This window comes from Balaenoptera ricei, chromosome 4 (genome assembly GCF_028023285.1).
Source record: "Balaenoptera ricei isolate mBalRic1 chromosome 4, mBalRic1.hap2, whole genome shotgun sequence".
Lineage (NCBI taxonomy): Eukaryota > Metazoa > Chordata > Mammalia > Artiodactyla > Balaenopteridae > Balaenoptera > Balaenoptera ricei.
This window is the reverse complement of record NC_082642.1, coordinates 31,014,497-31,035,520: the sequence shown is the minus strand read 5'-3', so window position 1 is coordinate 31,035,520 and position 21,024 is coordinate 31,014,497. Positions and strand designations below refer to the sequence as shown.

Sequence of the window (21,024 nt, the reverse complement as noted above, 5' to 3'; positions counted from 1 at the left end):
GTGCTTCTACTGCCTCATTCCTCCTCCCCCCGTTCACCTGGCTTCCCGTACTTGCCTAGGTAGCTTGTATCTCTGTGTTCCCTGGGACTGCTGGCCATGACTGAATGTGACCCTCCTCCAGGACCAGTGTCTCCTTGACAACCTTCTCAAATTGAGGCTGTGGATTCTCCCCTGATCTCAGCATCTCCCCTGCCTCTTCCAGAACTCCCTCCTCTGAGGTTTTCCCGTTCAGCCGTCTCATTCACGCCATGGTTTGAGTTACTGCCTATGTATTGACGACTACTAAATCTTCATTTCCGTTCCATCTTTGCCTCTGATCACCAGACTCGTATATCTAACTGCCCTTCGAAATCCCCAAAGTTGTCCCTGAGGCACCTTCCAATGAAATGCTCCAAACGGAACCCCCTATTCTTAAAGTTGCACACTTACTTTTTACTCCTGTGTTCTGTACTTCAACACACGGCCACGTAGCAAGGAGCTGAGGACTTCTGCCAACAACCAACACCAACGTGTCAGCCAAACGAGGGAGAGACACCTTGGAAGTGGATCCTCTAACCTCAGTCAAGACTGCAAATGACGGTCTCGCGAGATCGCGGGCGGCAGCGCGCGGGGAGAAGGTGGCCTGGGAGGTTCACAGTGAAGGTGCTAAGAAAGAGAGTGTAAGACAGTAAAATAATTAAATATTTTTACTGAGTCTCTTCAACAGGCCACATTTAAGAGGTGTCTCATAGCCCCTGCTGCCGGAGGCTGGAACACAATGGGTCACACAGGGACACTAGACACCGAGGATGAAGTGGGGCCTTTTAACCCATCTTGCTCCAAGTCCTCAAAGTGAAGCCATTGCCCACGAATTCCAGGGGCTCTCCTTGCTCTCCAGTCAGCACCTGCCCCCTCGGAACAAAAGGAAGATTATGCTCCAGCCGAGGCTGCAGCAAAGAGGACGAGAGGACAGCTAGTGGACCAGGGCATCATGCCACCTCCGAAGATCCCAGCAGCATTCGATGAGCAATTAAAAGATTTGGAAGGGGCCAGAACCATAACCTTTTTGAAGCACAAGATCTGGAGCCCACCCGATGGTTCTGAACTTGTCAGGATGCCCATTTTAGAAAGAATGTTTGCAGAGCCATCCTTGCAGGCTACTCAGATGAAGATGAAAAGAGCTCAACTAGTTGATGATCTGAATGAAAAGATTGCTCAAAGACCTGGTCCTATGGAGCTGGTAGAGAAAAACATCCTTCCTGTAGACTCCAGTGTTAAGGAGGTAATTATAGGCATTGGGAAGGACGACTGTCCTCAAACTCACGGCAATTTCTCATTTGAAAAAGACAGTAGTGATGCTTTGTCTCCAGACCGGCCAGCCAGCTAGGAGTCGCAAGGGTCAGCTGCATCCCCAAGTGAGCCAAAAGTTAGTGAATCGCCATCTCCTGTGACTACAAACACTCCAGCTCAGGTATCACCTTTCTTGTTTTGACCCCTAAACAGAGGAAGTGCTTTGTTTTTTATATATTAAGGTAATACATTATCACCAGAAGAGAAGTCTGAAGGTGCAGAAAAATATAGATTTTCACATGTAATCCAACCACTGTTAACATTTTCAATAGATTCTTATATTTTATTTCTGTTCTATATACACATTGTTTATAAACAGTTTTGCAACTTGCTTTAAAATTTTTTCATATAACTTTTTTTGAGATATAACGCACATATCCTAAAATCCACCCTTTTTTCTTTTTAACTATGTTAACCATTTTAAGCATACAGTTCAGTAGTGTTACATATATTCACACTGCTGTGCAACAGATCTCCAGAATTTTTTGTCTTGCTAAACTGAAACTAGAGCCTGCGCTCTAGAGCGCTCTAGAGCCGTGAGCCACAACTACTGAGCCTGTGCGCCTAGAGCCCATGCTCCGCAACAAGAGAAGCCACCGCAATGAGAAGCCCAAGCACCACAACAAAGAATAATCCCCGCTCACTGCAACTAGAGAAAAGCCTGCATGCAGCAACAAAGACCCAATGCAGCCAAAAATAAGTAAATAAATAAATTAATAAAAATAAATAAATAAAGTTCATCTCCCCATTCCCCTAGGCCTGGCAACCACCATTCTGTTTCTGTCTCTATGAATTTCACCACTTTAGATACCTCATATAAATGGAACCACACAGTGTCTTTTGTGACTGGCTTATATCACTTAACATAATGTCCTCAAGTTTCATCCATGTTGTAGCATGTGACAGGATCTCTAAGTTTTAGGGCTGAATAATATTCCATTTTATGTATATACCACATTTTGTTTATCCATTCATCAGTGGACATTAGGTTGCTTCCATCTCTTGGCTATTGTGAATAGTGATGCTATGTAAGTGTTTGTGGGAATATCTCTTCGAGACCCTGCTTTTAGTTCTTTTGGGCATATACCCAGAAGTGGGATTGCAGGATCATATGGTAGTCCTATTTTTAATTTTTAAGGAACCTCCATACTGTTCTCCATAGTGGTTGCACCATTTCACACTCCCACCAACAGTGCTGAAGGGTTCCAGTTTCTCCACATCCTTGCCAACACTTGTTAATGTCTATTCTTTTGATAGTGGCTATTCCAATGGTGTGAAGTGATATCTCACTGTATTTTGTTTGTTTGTTTGTTTTATTGAAGTATAGTTGATTTACAATGTTGTTAGTTTCAAGTGTACAGCAAAGTGATTCAGTTATAGATATATATAAAAGAATATATATATTCTTTTTCAGATTCTTTTCCATTATAGGTTATTACAAGATGTATTGAGTATACTTACTGTGGTTTTGATTTGCATTTCTCTAATTATTAGTGATTTAAATATCTTTTCTTATGCTTGTTGGCCATTTGAATCATCTTTGGAGAAATGTCTATTCAAATCCTTTGCCCTTTTTAAAATCAGGTTATTTGTTTTTCTATTGTTGAGTTGTAGGGGTTTTTTATATGTTCTAGATATTAACCCCTTATCAGATATTTGATTTGCAAATACTTTCTCCCATTCCATGTGTCACCTTTTCACTCTGCTGATAGCATCCTTTGATGAGCAGAAGTTTTTAAGTTTGATAAAGTTCCGCTTGTGTATTTTTGGTTTTACTGCCTGTACTTTTGGTGTCATACTAATAAATCATTGCCAAATCCAATGTCATGAAGCTTTTCCCCTGTTTTCTTCTAGGATTTTCATGGCTTGGGGTCTTACATTTGGGTCTTTAATCTGTTTTAATTTCTGTATATGGTATAAGATAAGGAACAAACTTCATTCTTTTGCATGTGGATATCCAGTTTTTCCAACACCATTTGTTGAAAAGACTGTCCTTTCCCCACTGAATGGTCTTGCCACACTTGGAAAGATCATTTGATCATATATATAAGAATTTATTTATGGGCTTTCTATTCTACTGCATTGGCCTATATGTCTGTCTTTATGCCAGTACCACACTATTTTGATTACTGTAGCTTCATAGTAAATTTTGAAATCAGGAAGTGTGAGATCTCCAACTTCATTCTTCTTTTTCAAGAGTGTTTTGACTACTTGGGATCCCTTGAGATTCCAGATTAATGTTAGGATAGATTTTCTATTTCTGTAAAAAAAAAAATGGCGCTGGGAAAATCACCCTATTAAAGTGTATACTTCAATGGTTATTAGTATATTCACAGACTTGTGCAACTCTCACCACTATCTGATTCCAGAACACTTTCATCTTCCCAAAAAGAAGCCCATACTCATCAACAGTTTCCTCCAATCAGTCCTAAGCAACCATCAGTCTACATCTACTTTCTATCTCTGGATTTACCTATTCTGGACATTTTATATAAGTAGAGTCATACAATATGTGGTCCTTTGTGACTGGCTTCTTTTACTTAGTATAATGTTTATAAAGATTCATCTATGTTGTAGCATGTATCAGTACATCATCCCTTGTTATGGCTGAATAATATTCCACTGTGTTGATATACCATATTTTGTTTATTCACCAGTCAATGGACATTTGCTATTATGAATAATGGTGCTGTGAACACATGTGAACAAGTATGTTTTCACTTCGCTTGGGTATATACCTTGGAGTGGAATTGCTGTGTCATATGGTAACTCTATGTGCATCTTGCTTTTATACCTTAATAATAATCATAGTAGAGTTCCTTGTCAATAGATATGCATTCATATCATTTTTAAAAAAAGACTTCAAATGACCACAGCACCAGCCAGCATCTTGACTGCAACCTCATGAGAGACCTTGAACCAGAAACACCCAGCTAAGCTGCTCTTCAATATCTAATCCACAGAAACTGGGAGCTGATAAATGTTGATCTTTGTTTGAAGCCAATAATTGAGGGAGTGGAGGTAATTTGCAAGACACTGTGGTAGGCACTGGGATATAGTGGTAAAGACGAGAGATGTTATCCCTGCCCTCTTGGAGCTTACAGATGATCTATGCCCTAGTCTTTCCCTCACAATCATCAAAATATTGGTGCCTGTTCACAGTCCAGATCTTGCACTGCCCAAGAAATATCATTCAGTATCCCTGCCTCACAGGCCCTTGACCTCTTTAGTTTCTAGGATGTGCATCTTCTGTATTTCAGCAGCCGGCTCCTGTGACACATGCTGTGGTCTTGTCACGGATGCATAACTGGACCATCTGTAAAATTTTCAACTCAAATGTACAAGTTTTTCCCACCTGGTTATTTCTCTACTCATTATACCTGCTCTGCTCTCCTTAAGAGATCCGGGTCCATGGAGCTCCCCTTGCCTCCCCCTCTGTAGAATCTCTCAACCCCTTCCTAATTTTATTTCCTTCCTTATCCAGGCTAGATCCCATGCTCCATCACACCACATCAACCACTTCTCTGCCAGGACACTCACTTAGCCTTTCCTATTTGTCTCCAAACTTGGATATTTTCTCCTCCGTATGGCTATCGCACACCTGTCAGTGCCCCACCCATCCACCTCAGCATCCACCTCCATCCCCCAACGGTTGCTTACCAAGGATACCTGCACCTCTATCTCTGATGACTTTGTATGTCTGTGGAGCAGGCTCAGCCAGAGTTCACAGGGCAGTCAGGAGTGCTAAGTGCCCTGTAAGCAGCCCTCAACTAATGGTGAGTGAGGAGATACAGAAAACACCATGTTCGGCATCCACAGTTGAGCCTTACCATTGACCAGAAATTCCTCTTTTTTTTTGGCCACACCACGCAGCTTGCAGGATCTTAGTTCCCCAACCAGAGATCGAACCCGGGCCCCAGCAATGAAAGCGCCGAGTCCTAACCACTGGACCACCAGGGAGTTCCAGGAAGTGCCTCTATTTGTGATGGCCATCTTTGCCTCTCATGTGCAGCGGCCAGCTCAAGGAATGTCCTCACTTACCCTCAGTGCCACTCTCTTCCTGCTTGACAGAGAAAGTGGAAAAAATCCAGTAGGAACTACATTAAATTTTCTTTCCTACCCTTCTCCTCTGGGGGGAAGAAAAGCACCTTCCTTGCCTCTTTTTCTCACTCATTGCTAGGAAAATTTGTCCCTCCTTTCCAAGGCGAGTCTTTCACCTGGATTCTGGATCCCATTTTCTCCCCTCTCATTACTAAAGATCTCAGATCACCCCTGAACTGACACATGTGATGAAAACTTCCCAGTTATCTTAATTTATCTCCCTGTAGCACCTGAAGTGGCTGACCACTCTCGTCTGAGATGACTTCCTCCTTGGTTTCTGTGACATTCCTCTCTTGTAGTTTTCCTTCTACATCTCTGGATACCCCCATTTGGTGTTTCCATTCATCAGACACCCCTTAAATTTCTCTCCAAACCACCCACTTCTGTCCCCATCACCACGTTGCTAGTCCAGAATACCTCCATCTCAAACCAAGATTACTGAGTGATTCTTCTAGCTGCCTCTTCAGCCCGGCTCAGCCTCCAGCCCAAATCGATCCATGACTCCTCATCAGTTGGGTCTCGTGGATGGCAAGGTTGGTGGCAGAGGTAGGAGGTGCTAAAGCTGGTCCCCTCCCTCACTCTGCTCGGCCTGGGAGATGTGAGCGATTTTTCGCTGGGGAGCTGCTTCTTCTGTCTTGGAGAAATCTCATCCGCTACAGTTGCACTTGAATACCAGCGCTTTTTAGACAATCCCATCTGACTTTCTAACCCAGCAACAACTGTGGAGTACCCCCTAAATTGAATCGTCCTTTTGTCTTGATATCTCACATATCTCTAAATCCCACACATCAGCTTCAACTTTCTGATATTACTACCCAAGGATTGATACTGATTGGTAACAATTGTGAATTGTTGAATGAATTGTGAATTGTGAATATCCCATTCACATTTGGGATGTTCACGTCTTTCAAGTCTGAAAGAGGAATGACATACTTCACACAAAAGTGAATGCAATAATAAAGATTATATTTTCCCTTTGATTTTGGCCTCCAAGAGTCTCAGAATTAAATTTGTGTTTCAACTTAATAACTCTCCAAAACCCCTATCTGTGGTGTCTACAAAACTTTTTTCTCATTTTCCATTTGTCTGGATCTTAAAGTCTTATTTGGATTTTCCCCCTGATGTATGAGTTCTCTATTGCTGCATACCAAATTACCACAAGGTTAGTGGCTTAAAACAACATGCGTTTATTATCTCTGCTTCTATGGGTCAGGAGTCGGGCAGAGCTTAGCTCATTCTTCTGCTTAGGGTCTCACAAAGCTGCAGTGTAGGTGATGGTTGGACTGCATTCCTTTCTGGAACTCAAGATCACATAGTTGTTTGCAGAATTTAGTTTTGTGCAGATGTAGGACTGAGGTCCCCACTTCCTTGCTGGCCATCAACCAGGGGCCATTCTCAGCTCCATGGAGGCCCTCACGATTCCTTGTCACATGGCCCTCTCCCAGCCCTCTCACCGCATCACAGCTTACTTCTTCAAAGCCAGCAGGAGAACCTCTCCAGTCTGCAAAGATAGTCTTACACAATGTCACATAGTCATGGAAGTGGCCATGCTATCACTTTGGCCATCTGATGTAACTTAAGGGAGTAACTATCCCATTGTATCCACAGATGCTGCCCAAACTCAAGGAGAGAAGATTATAGATGACGTGTATACCAAGGGGCAGGAATCTTGGGGATCATCTTAGAATTCTGCTAACCCTAACCCTAATCTTACATTTTTATTTATTATGTTAAAATTGTTTGCATAACTGTATATATTCTGAAATCTATCTCAAATATTTTAGAGAATAAGTCAAGAGACCATCTCACACTGTATGGTAGATTGATTCTAAAAAGGGCTCACCCCAATTATTCCCTTCCCTGGATCCATGCCTCATGTGATGTGACTTTGTAGCTCATTCCAGAGATTCTCAGATGGGCTTATGTCTTTCTTTGGCCATAGATTGAAGCTGAAACAACAGTATGAGAGTACTGGGCCTAAACTCGAAGTGGGGTTGCATGTTTTTGCTCTCTTCCTCTTGGACCCATACCACTGCCATGGTAGCAAGCCCAGGCTTGCCTGCTACAGAGCAATGTAAGCTCCCATCCTGGCCAGTCCTAGACCACCTGGCCCCCAGCTGACCCACCAGATGGCCATAGACACATGAGGGAGCCTACCCAAGACTAGCCAAGCCTATTTCAGGTCAGGTTATAGATTTCAGGTCCCTGTCAATCTATAAATTCATAAGAAATAATAAATGATTATTGGTTTAAGCTACGAAAATTTGGGGGGTTTTGTTATACAGCAATAGCTAACTGATGGATGTGGGGAAATGCCAGAAAGGACTTGACTGTATAGTGGAAGTAAAGTATCTAAAAAGGCACAATTCATTCATGGTACCCTCAAATCTCTGTGCTTCATGTACTCAATCACTACTGCTGATGGTGGAATGTTTTCAACCTATGTGGCCCATAATATTCATTCAAAAGACTGATGTGTGACTTGGAGTCCTTTCTACAATGATTAGAGCAATAAGGAGATAGAAAAATCAAATAGCTAAAAAAAAAAAAAAAAAAAGCATCTTGCTGTGCTGTTCTAGACACAGCTGCCCTAATAGAGAAATGCGCAGTTTTTACTTTCCTTGCAGTTTTTCAGTTCAGAATTACTTTAAAATAAATCCCAATGAAAGCAGTAATCAATTATGTCAAGAAGAAAACAAAGTTTGATCTGAAAATACTAACGGAATCTAACATTTTAGAAATAAATTACTGTGTCATGTCCTATGGCAACACTGCATCAAATTGCTTAAAGATAAATTGTACAATCAACTCCTGGGTATCTGCATGTGGATTATCATTTTGGTAGACTACAAAGGGCAAACATTTAATTCTAGATTTTTATCCCTCTTCTCTTCAGTGTATTTCTCTACCACCTTTCTAACTACTTAGTCATGGTATGCTAAGGGGACAGAAATTGAGTGTAATACAGTAATAATTCACTTATATTGCATCATACAAAAATAAGGCATTCAATACTAAGTAAATTTCCAAGATGACCTAAAAGCACACTTGCTCCAAAAAAAAAAAAACAACTGACCATTCTGATATACATTTTTCTAAAACGTATTTTACATTTTCCCTCCTTAGGAAACAGAATGTGCTTTACTCCTTAACTAAAACTTTATTGTACAAGGTACTTTAGCAGTTGTTAAAAGGATGCAAAGGTGAATCAAAACAGGATTCTAGACTCCAGTGGCTTACAACTGAGGGAGGAAGATGGGTAATAAGACATGTACATAGATTATTCTAGCAGTAAGTTCATTAGAATATAAAGAAAATTTTGAATCCATTTAATGACATGAGAGAAGGTTGTGTGGAGTTGGATCTCAAGGACAAGGGAGTGAAGCAAGAGAGGCACTTGCCCCAGGTGCAGAATTTAAGGGGGTATCAAAAAACTCAGTAATCAGTAGGGAAGAGATGGATTGGAAATTTGGGGTTAGCAGATGCAAACTTTTATATATAGAATGTATAAACAACAAGGTCCTACTGTACAGCACAGGGTATATATTCAATATCCTGTGATAAACCATAATGGAAAAGAATATAAGAAAGAATGTATGTATATGAATAACTAAATCACTTTGCTGTACAACAGAAATTAACACAACATTGTACATCAACTATATTTCAATTAAAGAAAAAGAATAAAATTTTGTTTTAACCAAAAGAAAACCTCAGTAATCAAGATATGTAATATTTTAATGTATAATTCTTAAAGGTCAAAAATTAATGCAAAAATACCTATGATGAACAAAATATCAAAATTTTAAATAAAGACTGGACCAGTAACAGTACCATGCAGAGCCCTATTGGAGTCTGAGGCAAAAGGAAAAACCCATAAAAGACCATTTGAGTTGGGGACTAAAGAACCCACTAAGTAGGAAGTTATGCCATTTTCTTAAAATTATACTCTATTGTAAAAAATAGTGGTCTACTGCAAGGAATGATCATTTTTGTGATCATTTACAGCTTTCTACAATTTTGGGTGCCACACACTGAGTGGAATATTGAGGTAGAGATTGCACATGTGTTGATGACATGCCAACAGTGATGCTGAAAGCTTGGCCTCTCTGCACCAGTGTGAATCGAATCTCAGTGACAGAGTTTTGGGTGAAGCAGAAAAGAATAGCTTTGTTGCTTTGCCCAGCAAAGGGGGACACAGCAGGCTCCTGCCTCGAAAACTATGTGTCCCAACCTGGGAGGATTTGATGAGGGGTTTTATAACAATAGTTCAAGGGTGGGGTTGCTGATAAGATTAGGGCATGTGCAAGATTATGGTCTCCTAATCTTGATGCGTTTCTCTGGTCCCTTTAATCTTGCCTCAGGTGGTTTCTTGAAGGCTCCTCCCTTGATTAGCAACTGTTCAAATCTGCCCTCAGGGAAGGTCATGGAGGCTGGAGTCTTGCCTACAAGAAACTGGGACAAAAAGGCTTCAGTGCCCAGGAGCCCCACAGGGTCCTTCTCTGTTTCGATAGTAGCAGATATTGGCTTCAGGGAGTTTGTCTCCTAACGAATTTGGATGATTAGATGGAATCTACAACCTGATACCAACCTTCAAGTTGTAAGTCGGAATATTGGGTCAGAATTGTAAGGCTCTAATAATAACATTAATGTTTTTCCCCTGACACCCCCCTTCCCCCCCCACCCCACCCTTTCTTCAAGAGACAGGTCTCTCTAGGCAGCCTGAGGCATCCATCTGCCTTGGGGGGAATTAGGACTGCTAAACAAGAATGCAAAGAGAAAGAAAGCTATAGTTTAGCCTCTGACTTGGAAAATAGAATTTTCAAATGCATAGCAAGACTGAAAAGCAAAGTTCTGTCAAAAGAAAAGGAATTTTTGGACTTCCCTGGTGGCGCAGTGGTTAAGAATCCATCTGCCAGTGCAGGGGATGCGGGTTCGAGCCCTGGTCTGGGAAGATCCCACATGCCGCGGAGCAACTAAGCCCATACGTCACAACTCCTGAGCCTGCACTCTAGAGCCCGCGAGCCACAACTACTGAGCCCGAGTGCCACAACTACTGAAGCCCGTGTGCCTAGAGCCCATGCTCTGCAACAAGAGAAGCCACCCAATGAGAAGCCTGAGAACCACAACGAAGAGTAGCCCCCACTCGCTGCAACTAGAGAAAAGCCCGCACGCAGCAACAAAGACCCAAGGCAGCCAAAAATAAAAATAAATAAATAAATTTTTTTAAAAATTAAAAAAAGAAAAGGAACTTCTGAATTCCCTTATCTCCAGCTTTAACTTATCAAGAGAAGCTGACTCATCTTTCATAGTGAAGCTGAGTATCCCATCCACCTTTGGCCAAGGCCATGGGGCCTGCTGCCCTAGGTAAGGAGGATGTGATACCTAGGAAGTGAAAAGCCCAACATGTGCTACTTCTCATAGGATTTCGAGAAGAGAGAAACACAAGAGGAAGGAGATGAGCTTCTCTGAAAATGGCACGGGTTTTGAGAGTTGGACAAAGTGACAGGACCAGAGGGGATTTTCACAAACTCAATTTGAAGGCACAGGAGGACATTGCCTCCCAGGCTGCCGAGACTCCAGCTTCAGGGACAGCCCCCTTCAGGTCAAACAAGAGCAGGGTTAGGCAGAGTAAGAGCCAGGGCTTAGCTTTCTTGAGTCCAAGTTAGGTGTGGACGGAACTTGACAGTTCTCCCATGCCCCCAAGGGGAGATAGAAAGGTAAATGAGATGAGAGCCCAAGGGCTTTCTGGGACTCACAGTGGGAAAGGACAAGGTCACCTCAGAGCCGAGACCCTGCGGTAAACTGCCTAAGCCATGAACAGGGGATGGTGTGCCAATGTGAAGCGTGGCAGGTCGAGTGCATAGGCGTGCATATAGGTGCACGGGTTAAACAAGGCACGGTCACATGGGAAGACTCCCAGGTCTTGGCCAAGCCAGTTAACTGTACTCTCAGTTATACGAGCTGCCACCGCTAGAAGCTTAGGTAATTCAGTCTGTTCTCTTGGCCCATGTGGTAAGATGCGACCATGTAGACAAAGGACAATTCTACAAAGACCAGGAAAGCCAGAAGACACCATGAGGTGGACACCATTGATGCTCTGCCCAGATTCCCTGGTGTCTCCTAACAGCCCCCCACCACCCCTTCCAGTGTGCTTTTGCCTCCAATGCCTGCACTTGAGACTCTTTGGAGATGTCTTTCAGGCTACTGGAATGACTACGGAGAGAATAAGAAAACCCAATCTCTTCACCTTAAGTCCTCAAGTGGGGACTACTTTGGGAAAGCACTTAAGACCTCAGAGTTCCCTGCAGGACCAGGGTGAGGCTACCGTCTACCTGCCTTTGCCTGAAATTGCACCATTACTTGGCTGGCTCTTCCTCCTATTCTTTTACTGGTTCCTCCTGTTTGTTATTGTTCCTCTTGTTCTTTTCGAGTTTCCTGAGGTGAATGCATAATACACTCATTTTTCTTCTTTTCAGTGTGATAACATTTAAGTGTATGAAATTTCCTCTGAGTGCACTTTTGATGTAACACTCTGAGTTTTAATACGATGTGAATATGAGTCGTAGTTCTAAATATTCTATTACTGTATCGACTTCTTCTTTAATCTAAAAGGTAAATTGGAAGAGTGTTGTATAATGTGCAAGTGTTTACGTTTCTATTTGGTTAAATAGAAATAGCTCTAAAAACATATGTCCACATAAAAGCCTGCACATGAGTGCTCATAGTAGCATTATTCATAATAACCAAAAAACAGAAACAACCCAAATGTCCATCAACTGATGAATCAATAAACACAATGTAGCATATCCACACAATGGAATATTATTTGGCAATAGAAAGGAATGATATACTGATATAGTACATGGATAAACCTTGAAAACAGTATCCTAAGTGAAAGATGCCTGTCACAAATGACACGTTGTGTGACTTTATTTATATGACCTGTCAAAAATAGGCAAATCCACAGAGACACAAAGTAGATTAGTGGTTGCCAGGATAGGGGAGGAGTGTATGGGGAGTGACTGCTAATGGTATAGGGTTTCTTTGGGGGGGGGGGGTGATGAAAATGTTATGAGACTAAATAATGGTAATGGTTAAACCACTCTGTGAATATACTAAAAACCGCTGAATTGTACGTTTTAAGAGTGAATTTTATGGTACATGAATTATGTGTCAATAAAGCTATTTTTTTTAAAGATATCATTGTTAGTACAAAATGATAAAAAAAAATTTGTTGCTCCTATTTCCATAAACTTTATCCATAGGATCCATATCCATATATCCAATATTTATAAATTGGTTGCTCCTATATCCATATCCAGAAAAATATACAGATGGAATTTTTTTTTCTTATTTTAGGTCCTTGTTTATCTTTTTAATATACAGTAGTGTGTATCTGTTAATCTCAAACTCCTAATTTATCCCTCCCCAGCCCTTGGAATTTTTTAATGTAGCATACATACATAAATGTGCACTAATACACATACAACTTGACAAATTTTCTAATGATGACACACCAGTGAAACAGCTCTCTAGATCAAGATGTTACCAGCATTCTAGAAGCCCCCTGAGGACTCCCTCCCAGGCGCTCCTTGGGAGCATTTCTTTAAAGAATCCTCATCTCAAGGTCTACTTCTGGAAAACCCAACCTAAGACAGTGTGGATACAGGGATCCCTTTTCTCTGCCCTCCCCCAAACACCCAGAAGCCATTTTTGAGAGAAGAGCAAGAGGCTGAACTTTTGCCTGAAAGACTCATCATCAGAGGCTGTACTTCGACTCTCCTGAATGATTAAACTAACAGAGGTAAAACTGAAAAAGACTCTCCAATAGTCATTGGCAAGTGGGCGTGGTCCTAGCTATCCGAGGGCTGGGGGACCATGAGAAAAGTCAAAGCATGTACAGAGAATTAAAGTAACTACAGCTCCCTGCACATCTGATGCCATGTGAGTTGGTCAGGTAATCCCGCCAGGGAGACATGCTATGTAGATCACAGAACTCAGTAACTGGCACGTAGCCATGTCCACTGAAGGTGATTATTCCCCACTGTCTTGCACTGTGACCCCAGAGAAGTAGTTTAACCTCTCTTGGCCTTTGAGTCCTCAGCTAGAAATAAAGGGGGAAAATGCTGAATTACATGTGGTTTTCACATCAATGGTAAGCTAATTATAACTGGTACAAAGAACTTGCACATTTTCATCAGAAAAGGCAAAGGCTCATCCTTATAAATGACCAGGACAACATAGGTTCCAGCCTTAGAGGGTCTGTGATGAAATCCCCTTCCAGAAGGCAGGGAGAGGGGTCAAGTTCCCCTGTGGCTTTCCGTTGCCTAGGACCATCAGGGTAACCCTTTGAGGAGGCACATCAGTCCTTTAAAGGAAAAATATGCTGTCCCTTTGAGAATAAACGAAACCCCCTAGGTGAAAAAGACTTGGACGTGGTCAGCTATAAGTCGAACATTGAAGAGGACTGCTTTAAAAATCTGATTATTTAAGATGCTGTAGTGGAAGGATTTAGGTAGAAAGGAGACCAGTACTAACGAATATCATGCCAGTGAGATTCTTCTACGGCTGAGTGTTCAGTCCTGACATTGTCAAATTTTATAGGGTGGTAAAACCCACCTCAACACAAGAATGAATTCAAAGCCTCTTGGAGTAATAATATTCAAAATTGTTCATGGTCTGGTTCTTCATGCTCCTTTAAAATCATTTCCCACAAATTCTGTTGGCTGTTGGGTCATAGGGTATTGCTCTGCTGTTCCCTTTAACCATCCCCTGTGTTTTTATACCCACTACTCTTTATTTTGGGCTTTTTATATATTTTTTATTCAATAATTCCTATTTTTCTTTAAGAGTCAGACTCACTTAATAGCCAAATGGGTTAGATCTTGGCTTTAGAAAAAATACAGCTATAAAAGAAGTTTGGGAGATAATTGGATAATTTGAATATGTCCTGGATATTAACTGATAGTAGGGAAGTACTGCTAATAGTATAATCATTATGTAGGAGAATGCCCCTACTTTTAAGATATGTACCTGAATTATTTAAGATGGAATACTTGATGTCTGTAACTTACTTCCAAATGGATCAGAAAATAGAGAAGATAAAGCAAAGATAGTAAAATGTTAACAATTGTCTAATCTAAATGGTAGGTATTCAGATGTTCATTAAGATGTTTTATTCTTTTTTCTTCCCTTTTTTGTTGTATTTTTAAATTTTTATTGGAGTATAGTTGCTGTACAATGTTGTGTTAGTTTCTGCTGTACAGCAAAGTGAATCAGTTATACATATACATATATCCACTCTCTTTTAGATTCTATTCCCATATAGGTCATTACAGAGCATTGAGCAGAGTTCCCTGTGCTATACAGTAGGTTCCTATTAGTTATCTATTTTATATATAGTGGTGTGTATATGTCAATCCCAATCTCCCAATTTATCCTTCCCCCTCTTCCCTCTTGGTAACCATAAGTTTGTTTTCCACGTCTGTGACTCTATTTCTGTTTTTTAAATAGGTTCATTTGTACCATTTTTTTAGATTCCACATATAAGTGATATCATATGATATTTGTCTTTCTCTGTCTGACTTACTTCACTCAGTATGACAATCTCTAGGTCCACCCATGTCACTGCAAATGGCATTATTTCATTCTTTTTTATGGCTGAGTAACATTCCATTGTATATATGTACCACATCTTCTTTATCCATTCCTCCATCAACAGACATTTAGGTTGCTTCCATGTCCTGGCTATTGTAACTTGTGTTGCAATGAACATTGGGGTACATGTATCTTTTTGGATTATGGTTTTCTCTGGATATATGCCCAGGAGTGGGATTGCTGGATCATATGGTAGCTCTATTTTTAGTTTTTTAAGGAACCTCCATAGTGTTCTCCATAGTGGTTGTATCAATTTATATTCCCACCAACAGTGTAGGAGGGTTCCCTTTTCTCCACACCCTCTCCAGCATTTATCGTTTGTAGATTTTCTAATGATGCCCATTCTGAACAGTGTGAGGTGATATCTCATTGTGGTTTTGATGTTCATTTCTCTAATAATTAGTGATGTTGAGCATCTTTTCATGTGCCTCTTGGCCATCTGTATGTCTTCTTTGGAGATATATCTATTTAGATCTTCTGTCCATTTTTTTTTTTATTGGGGTATAGTTGTTTTACAATGTTGTGTTAGTTTCTACTGTCAGCGAAGTGAAGTAGAGTTCCCTGTGCTGTACAGCAGGTTCTCATTAGTTATCTATTTTATACATGTTAGTGTATATATGTCAATCCCAGTCTCCCAACTCATCCCACCTCACCCTTTCCCCCCCTTGGTGTCCATACGTTTGTTTTCTACACCTGTGTCTCTATTTCTGCCTTGCAAACTGGTTCATCGGTACCATTTTTCTAGATTCCACATATATGCGTTAATATACGATATTTGTTTTTCTCTTTCTGACTCACTTCACTCTGTATGACAGTTTCCAAGTCCATCCACGTCTCTAAAAATGACCCAATTTCATTCCTTTTTATGGCTGAGTAATATTCCACTGTATATATGTACCATGTCTTGTTTATCCATTCATCTCTTTATGGATGTTTAGGTTGCTTCCATGACCTGGCTATTGTAAACAGTGCTGCAATGAACATTGGGGTGCATGTGTCTTTTTTTTTTTTTAATTTTGTTTGGTTATTTTGGCTACGTTGGGTCTCTGTTGCTGCGTGTGGGCTTTCCCTAGTTGTGGCGAGCAGGGCTACTCTTCGTTGCAGTGAGCAGGCTTCTCGTTGTGGTGGCTTCTCTTGTTGCAGAGCACGGGCTCTAGGCATGCGGTCTTCAGTAGTTGTGGCACGCAGGCTCAGTTGTTGTGACGCATGAGCTTAGTTGCTCTGCAGCATGTGGGATCTTCCCGGACCAGGGCTTGAACCCATGTCCCCTGCATTGGCAGGCAGATTCTTAACCACTGTGCCACCAGGGAAGTCCCGCATGTGTCTTTTTGCACTATGGCTTTCTCTGGGTATATGCCCAGTAGTGGAATTGCTGGGTCGTATGGTAGTTCTATTTTTAGTTTTTTAAGGAACCTCCATACTGTTCTCCATAGTGGCTGTATCAATTTACATTCCCACCAACAGTGCAAGAGGGTTCCCTTTTCTCCACACCCTCTCCAGCATTTATTGTTTGTACATTTTCTGATGATGCGCATTCTAACCAATATGAGGTGATACCTCATTGTAGTTTTGATTTGCATTTCTCTAATAATTAGTGATCCTGAGCATCTTTTCATGTGCCTCTTGGCCATCTGTATGTCTTCTTTGGGGAAATGTCTATTTAGGGCTTCTGCCCATTTTTTTGATTGGGTTGTTTGTTTTTTTGATATTGAGCTGCATGAGCTGGTTGTAAATTTTGGAGCTTAATCCCTTGTCAATCACTTTGTTTGCAAATATTTTCTCCCATTTGGTAGGTTGTCTTTTCATTTTGTTTATGGTTTCCTTTGTTGTACAAAAGCTTTTAAGTTTAATTAGGTCCCATTTGTTTATTTTGGTTTTTATTTTCATTACTCTAGGAAGTGGATCAAAAAAGATCTTGCTGTGATTTATATCAGAGAATGTTCTGCCTATGTTTTCCTCTAAGAGTTTTATAGTATCCGGTCTTACATTTAGGTTTTTAATCCATTTTGAGTTTATTTTTGTGTATGGTGTCAGAGAATGTTCTAGTTTCATTCTTTTACATGTAGCTGTCCAGTTTTCCCTACACCACTTATTGAAGAGACTGTCTTTTCTCCATTGTATATCCTTGCCTTCTTTGTCATAGATTAGGTGACCATAGGTGTGTGGGTTTATCTCTGGACTTTCTATCCTGTTCCATTGATCTATATTTCTGTTTTTGTGCCTGTATCATAGTGTTCTGATTACTGTAGCTTTGTAGTATAGTCTGAAGTCAGGGAGTCTGATTCCTCCAGCTTTGTTTTTCTTTCTCAAGATTGCTTTGGCTATTCGGGGTTTTTATGTGTTTCCATACAAACTGTAAAATTTTTTGTTCTAATTCTGTGAAAAATTCTATTGGTAATTTGATAGGGATTGCATTGAATCTGTAGATTACTTTGAGTAGTATAATCATTTTCACAATATTGATTCTTCCAACCCAAGAACATGGTATATCTCTCCATCTGTTTGTATCATCTTTGAGATTTTTTTTCAATCTTCCTTTATGTTTGAAATTCTTCATAATGAAAAGTTGGGGTTGGAGGAAACAAAAGTAAATTCCTGGCATTATCCTAAACCAAAAGTACTTTGACCTCTGCATTTAGGGTCATATCTCATCCCAGCACTAGTACCACTATAGGCCATGCTTGCTGACATACATGCAGCAGGAAAATTTGTCAACTTATTGTTAACCCTCCCTCAGTCTCCAGACACAAGCAGGACACAAGGAAGTTTAGTTCAAAGTGCCAAACTTTAGGAGAGTGCTTGTTAAATTGTAAAATCCTATCGTCAGTGTAGTCAAGTGTTGGGGAAGCTAGTAAAGTAGTCTTGTTCAGGCTTCAGAGGCGGCACCAGGCCTCTCTCTGGACAATGACGCGAAAGCTGGCTGCATGCCGAACTGCTGGGCTACACCCAGGCCAGCAGGGGTGGCACCAGCACACATTGTAAACCACTAGATAAGATAGAGGGTAAGTCATGGGACTTCTTGCACCTTGAGGGTCTGGCCAGCCCCAGGGGATCAAGAACATTCCAAGACTTACGAGTTAAGACCAAGGCATTTATGACAATAACCAGGGCTGCAAAGTTGCATGCAGACTGATTGTTATCAGCCTGCGGCCTGGTGCTAAAAGCTGGGCTCCTTCAAGTGGCAAACTGAAGTCTTACCCGTGGGGTCGACACACCACCAGGACTTTCCCAGTTGGGACTCCAGTTTGCTGTTCAAGGGACTTCCCAGCACTGCTTGGATCTGGATGTAGGTGCTTCCCCAATTTGGTGATGTATAAACCTCTGTCTTTACTATTCTTTCTTAGTTAGTTATACTATTCTTTTCTTAATTAGTGTACTGTAATCTTTGTTAATTCAATAAACTCTCTCTAAATTCTTGTTTAACTGAGTACAGAGTGGTTATTTTGACAGCGAATCCTGCGAACCTTGAAACCAAAAGTAAGACTTTCGGCAAAACATCAGGTCCTGGTACAGAAAATGGCTTCTATTAGCATTCAGAGTCCCAACACTGGACACTCAAGTAATCACAGACAGCTTTATGAGAAAGTGGTCTTAGACATGAAAAGTCTTAGATGTGAAATCCAATTTGGACTGGGGAGAAAGTATTCCTGGTAGGGTATAAATGTGTTTTGAATAAATATGGGGAAGACAGAACGGCCAAAGTCTGTTTGTATGGCAATGAGTAGAATTTGTTCTCTCATTCATTCATATCTAATGGTCTGCTTGGATCAACACAACTACTTTACACCATACCTATCCAGGATCCAGCTTTGCCTGCCTGTCTTAGCCTCTTCCCATTTCCTGCATTTGGTCCACTGCCTTGCATTGGGTGTGTGGCATTTCCAGGCTCTCAGGTCTCCTTGGTGTGGCTCATGCAAATGTTTACTCAGAGTTCCCGGATCATCTGCTTCTATAATTGCATGACTTTCAGCAATTCAACACTATTGATTATCAAAGTCCTGCATCCTCTGTAATGCCTCCAATCATAGTGAATCACTCCAGCTTTGCAAGCCATGACTTGGAAGTCACCCTTGACACCCCTCTCTACCTCACATCCAATCCATCCCCAAGTTCTGTCCATTGCAGGCAAAGCTCTTGAATTTGCCCACTCCCCTAACTCAGTGGATTAATTGACAAAGGTTGCTCACATTTCATGTCCATTGTGGGTCAGCCGTGTTCTGCTGCATGTTTTCTTCATTCTGTGACCCAGGCAGACGAAGCAGCCGCTATCCAGAACATTGACGGTGGTGTGGCAAAGATAACCGAGAACATGGTGAACCTCTTGACGGGTCTTGAATCTTCTGCTCACAGATGTCGACGTCAAATATCGCTACTGTTGGGAAAGGAAGTCTCACGCAGTCTTTCAACACCCACTGGACCACCTAACAATGGGTCTTGGACCTGGATCACCTCCTTACCAAAAGATAAAGAGCCCACACTGCCTATGCTGAGCTCATCACCTTGGGTGGGAATATCTTTCCTTGTTTCAGGCTCAATGCTGCTTTTTTGTTCTGCTTAAATGGCACCTGGCCAACTGCTATCTCTTTCCTCCGTGGGGAGGGGTCGGGTTCCTTCATGTTGGCTGTGGGAGAGACCTCGGCCATGGGGGACAAATGCCCACTATTGAAGCTGATCTTGTTGTGTCTCTTCTCCGTGTAAGTAAGCGTTGTTCCATTCAGTGCTTGACTTCATTGTGTTTTCTTTGGTGCTGCTGATACCAAGACGCAGTGGGCAGGAGTGTTGGGAGTCCTCCCATGGGACTGGTTACCAGTGCAGGGTACCCTGCTCAACAACTCCCCTCCCTCTATCATCTTCTTGGTAGAAGCAAGTCACAAAGCCACACCTTAGTTCAACAAGATGGGAGTGTATAGCCCTCTCTCAGGGAGAGAAAATCCACATTGGAGCTGTGCAATGAGGTTCAGAGAACATACAAGTCCCTGGGAAGTCTAGGAAAATCACGGCATCCCCTGGCTTTGGGATTCTGAGTGGAAAAGCAGGTTAACAAAGCAGGGATTCAGGCAATGGAGGAACATGACAAGGGACAGCCACTGAAAGTGGGGTACAGGTTGGGTGCTTAGTCACAAGATATGAATTAAAGAGAGGAGAGCTCAAATCCAGGGGAATAGCCCCAACACAACCTACAGCAGTGGCAGAAATGAGGGGATAGGAGCAACTATGAAAGAAGGATAAACAGAACTGATGGATGATCCAGTGCAAAAGGGGTGGGAGAGAAAGAGCCAAAGGCGACAAATATTCTGAGCTCTCTAGGAAGCAGTATTGTGGGGATCTTGTCAACTTCGTTGACTCAGTAAAGCTGGAACTACATTTCCCAGCATTCCTTTCCCTCTAAAATTTCAGGCTAGCATTTGCCATAAGAAACAATTCTCCATGATGTTTAAAAGGCAGACGCGAAGCAGCATGTAGATTTTTTTTTTACCCCACAAACGTCAAAGCAAGGTGCTGGCCATTGTCACTGACCTGCCTGGGGCGCGTCTTCCTTCAGCTCCTCCAGCTGCTGTCAGAGCAGGACACCAGCTTCCCTCTCGGGACACCCAAGGCTCCCACAGGTTGGAGTTAGTGAGAAATAGACATGGATTTCAGTTCATCCTCACAGATTTCAGATTGTCCTTGTGCTTGTCCACATCTGGCTTTCCTTCCTGGTGGTCTGGTTGACCTCTAGGGACTTCAGGCTGAGTTAGAGCATCAGCTTTCCTGGACTGTCCCGCCAGCTCCTACCGGGTGAGGGTCACCACCTCACCAAGGCAGGCATGGTGGTTCTGTCTCTCCCATTGATTCTGACAGAACCTGCATCTTAAAGCCTTTCACGTGCTTGGCCTTCACATGTGGAGGTTTCTCTGCCTTTTTAAAGAATGCTCTTCATTTCGGGAGAAAGAG

General features: G+C 41.8%; 1 pseudogene; it reads left to right on the top strand.

Moving 5' to 3' along the window:
* The first annotated feature begins 757 nt into the window (after positions 1 to 757).
* On the top strand, positions 758 to 1,471 carry LOC132365141 (myocardin-related transcription factor B-like; annotated as a pseudogene).
* Positions 1,472 to 21,024: the final 19,553 nt, after the last annotated feature.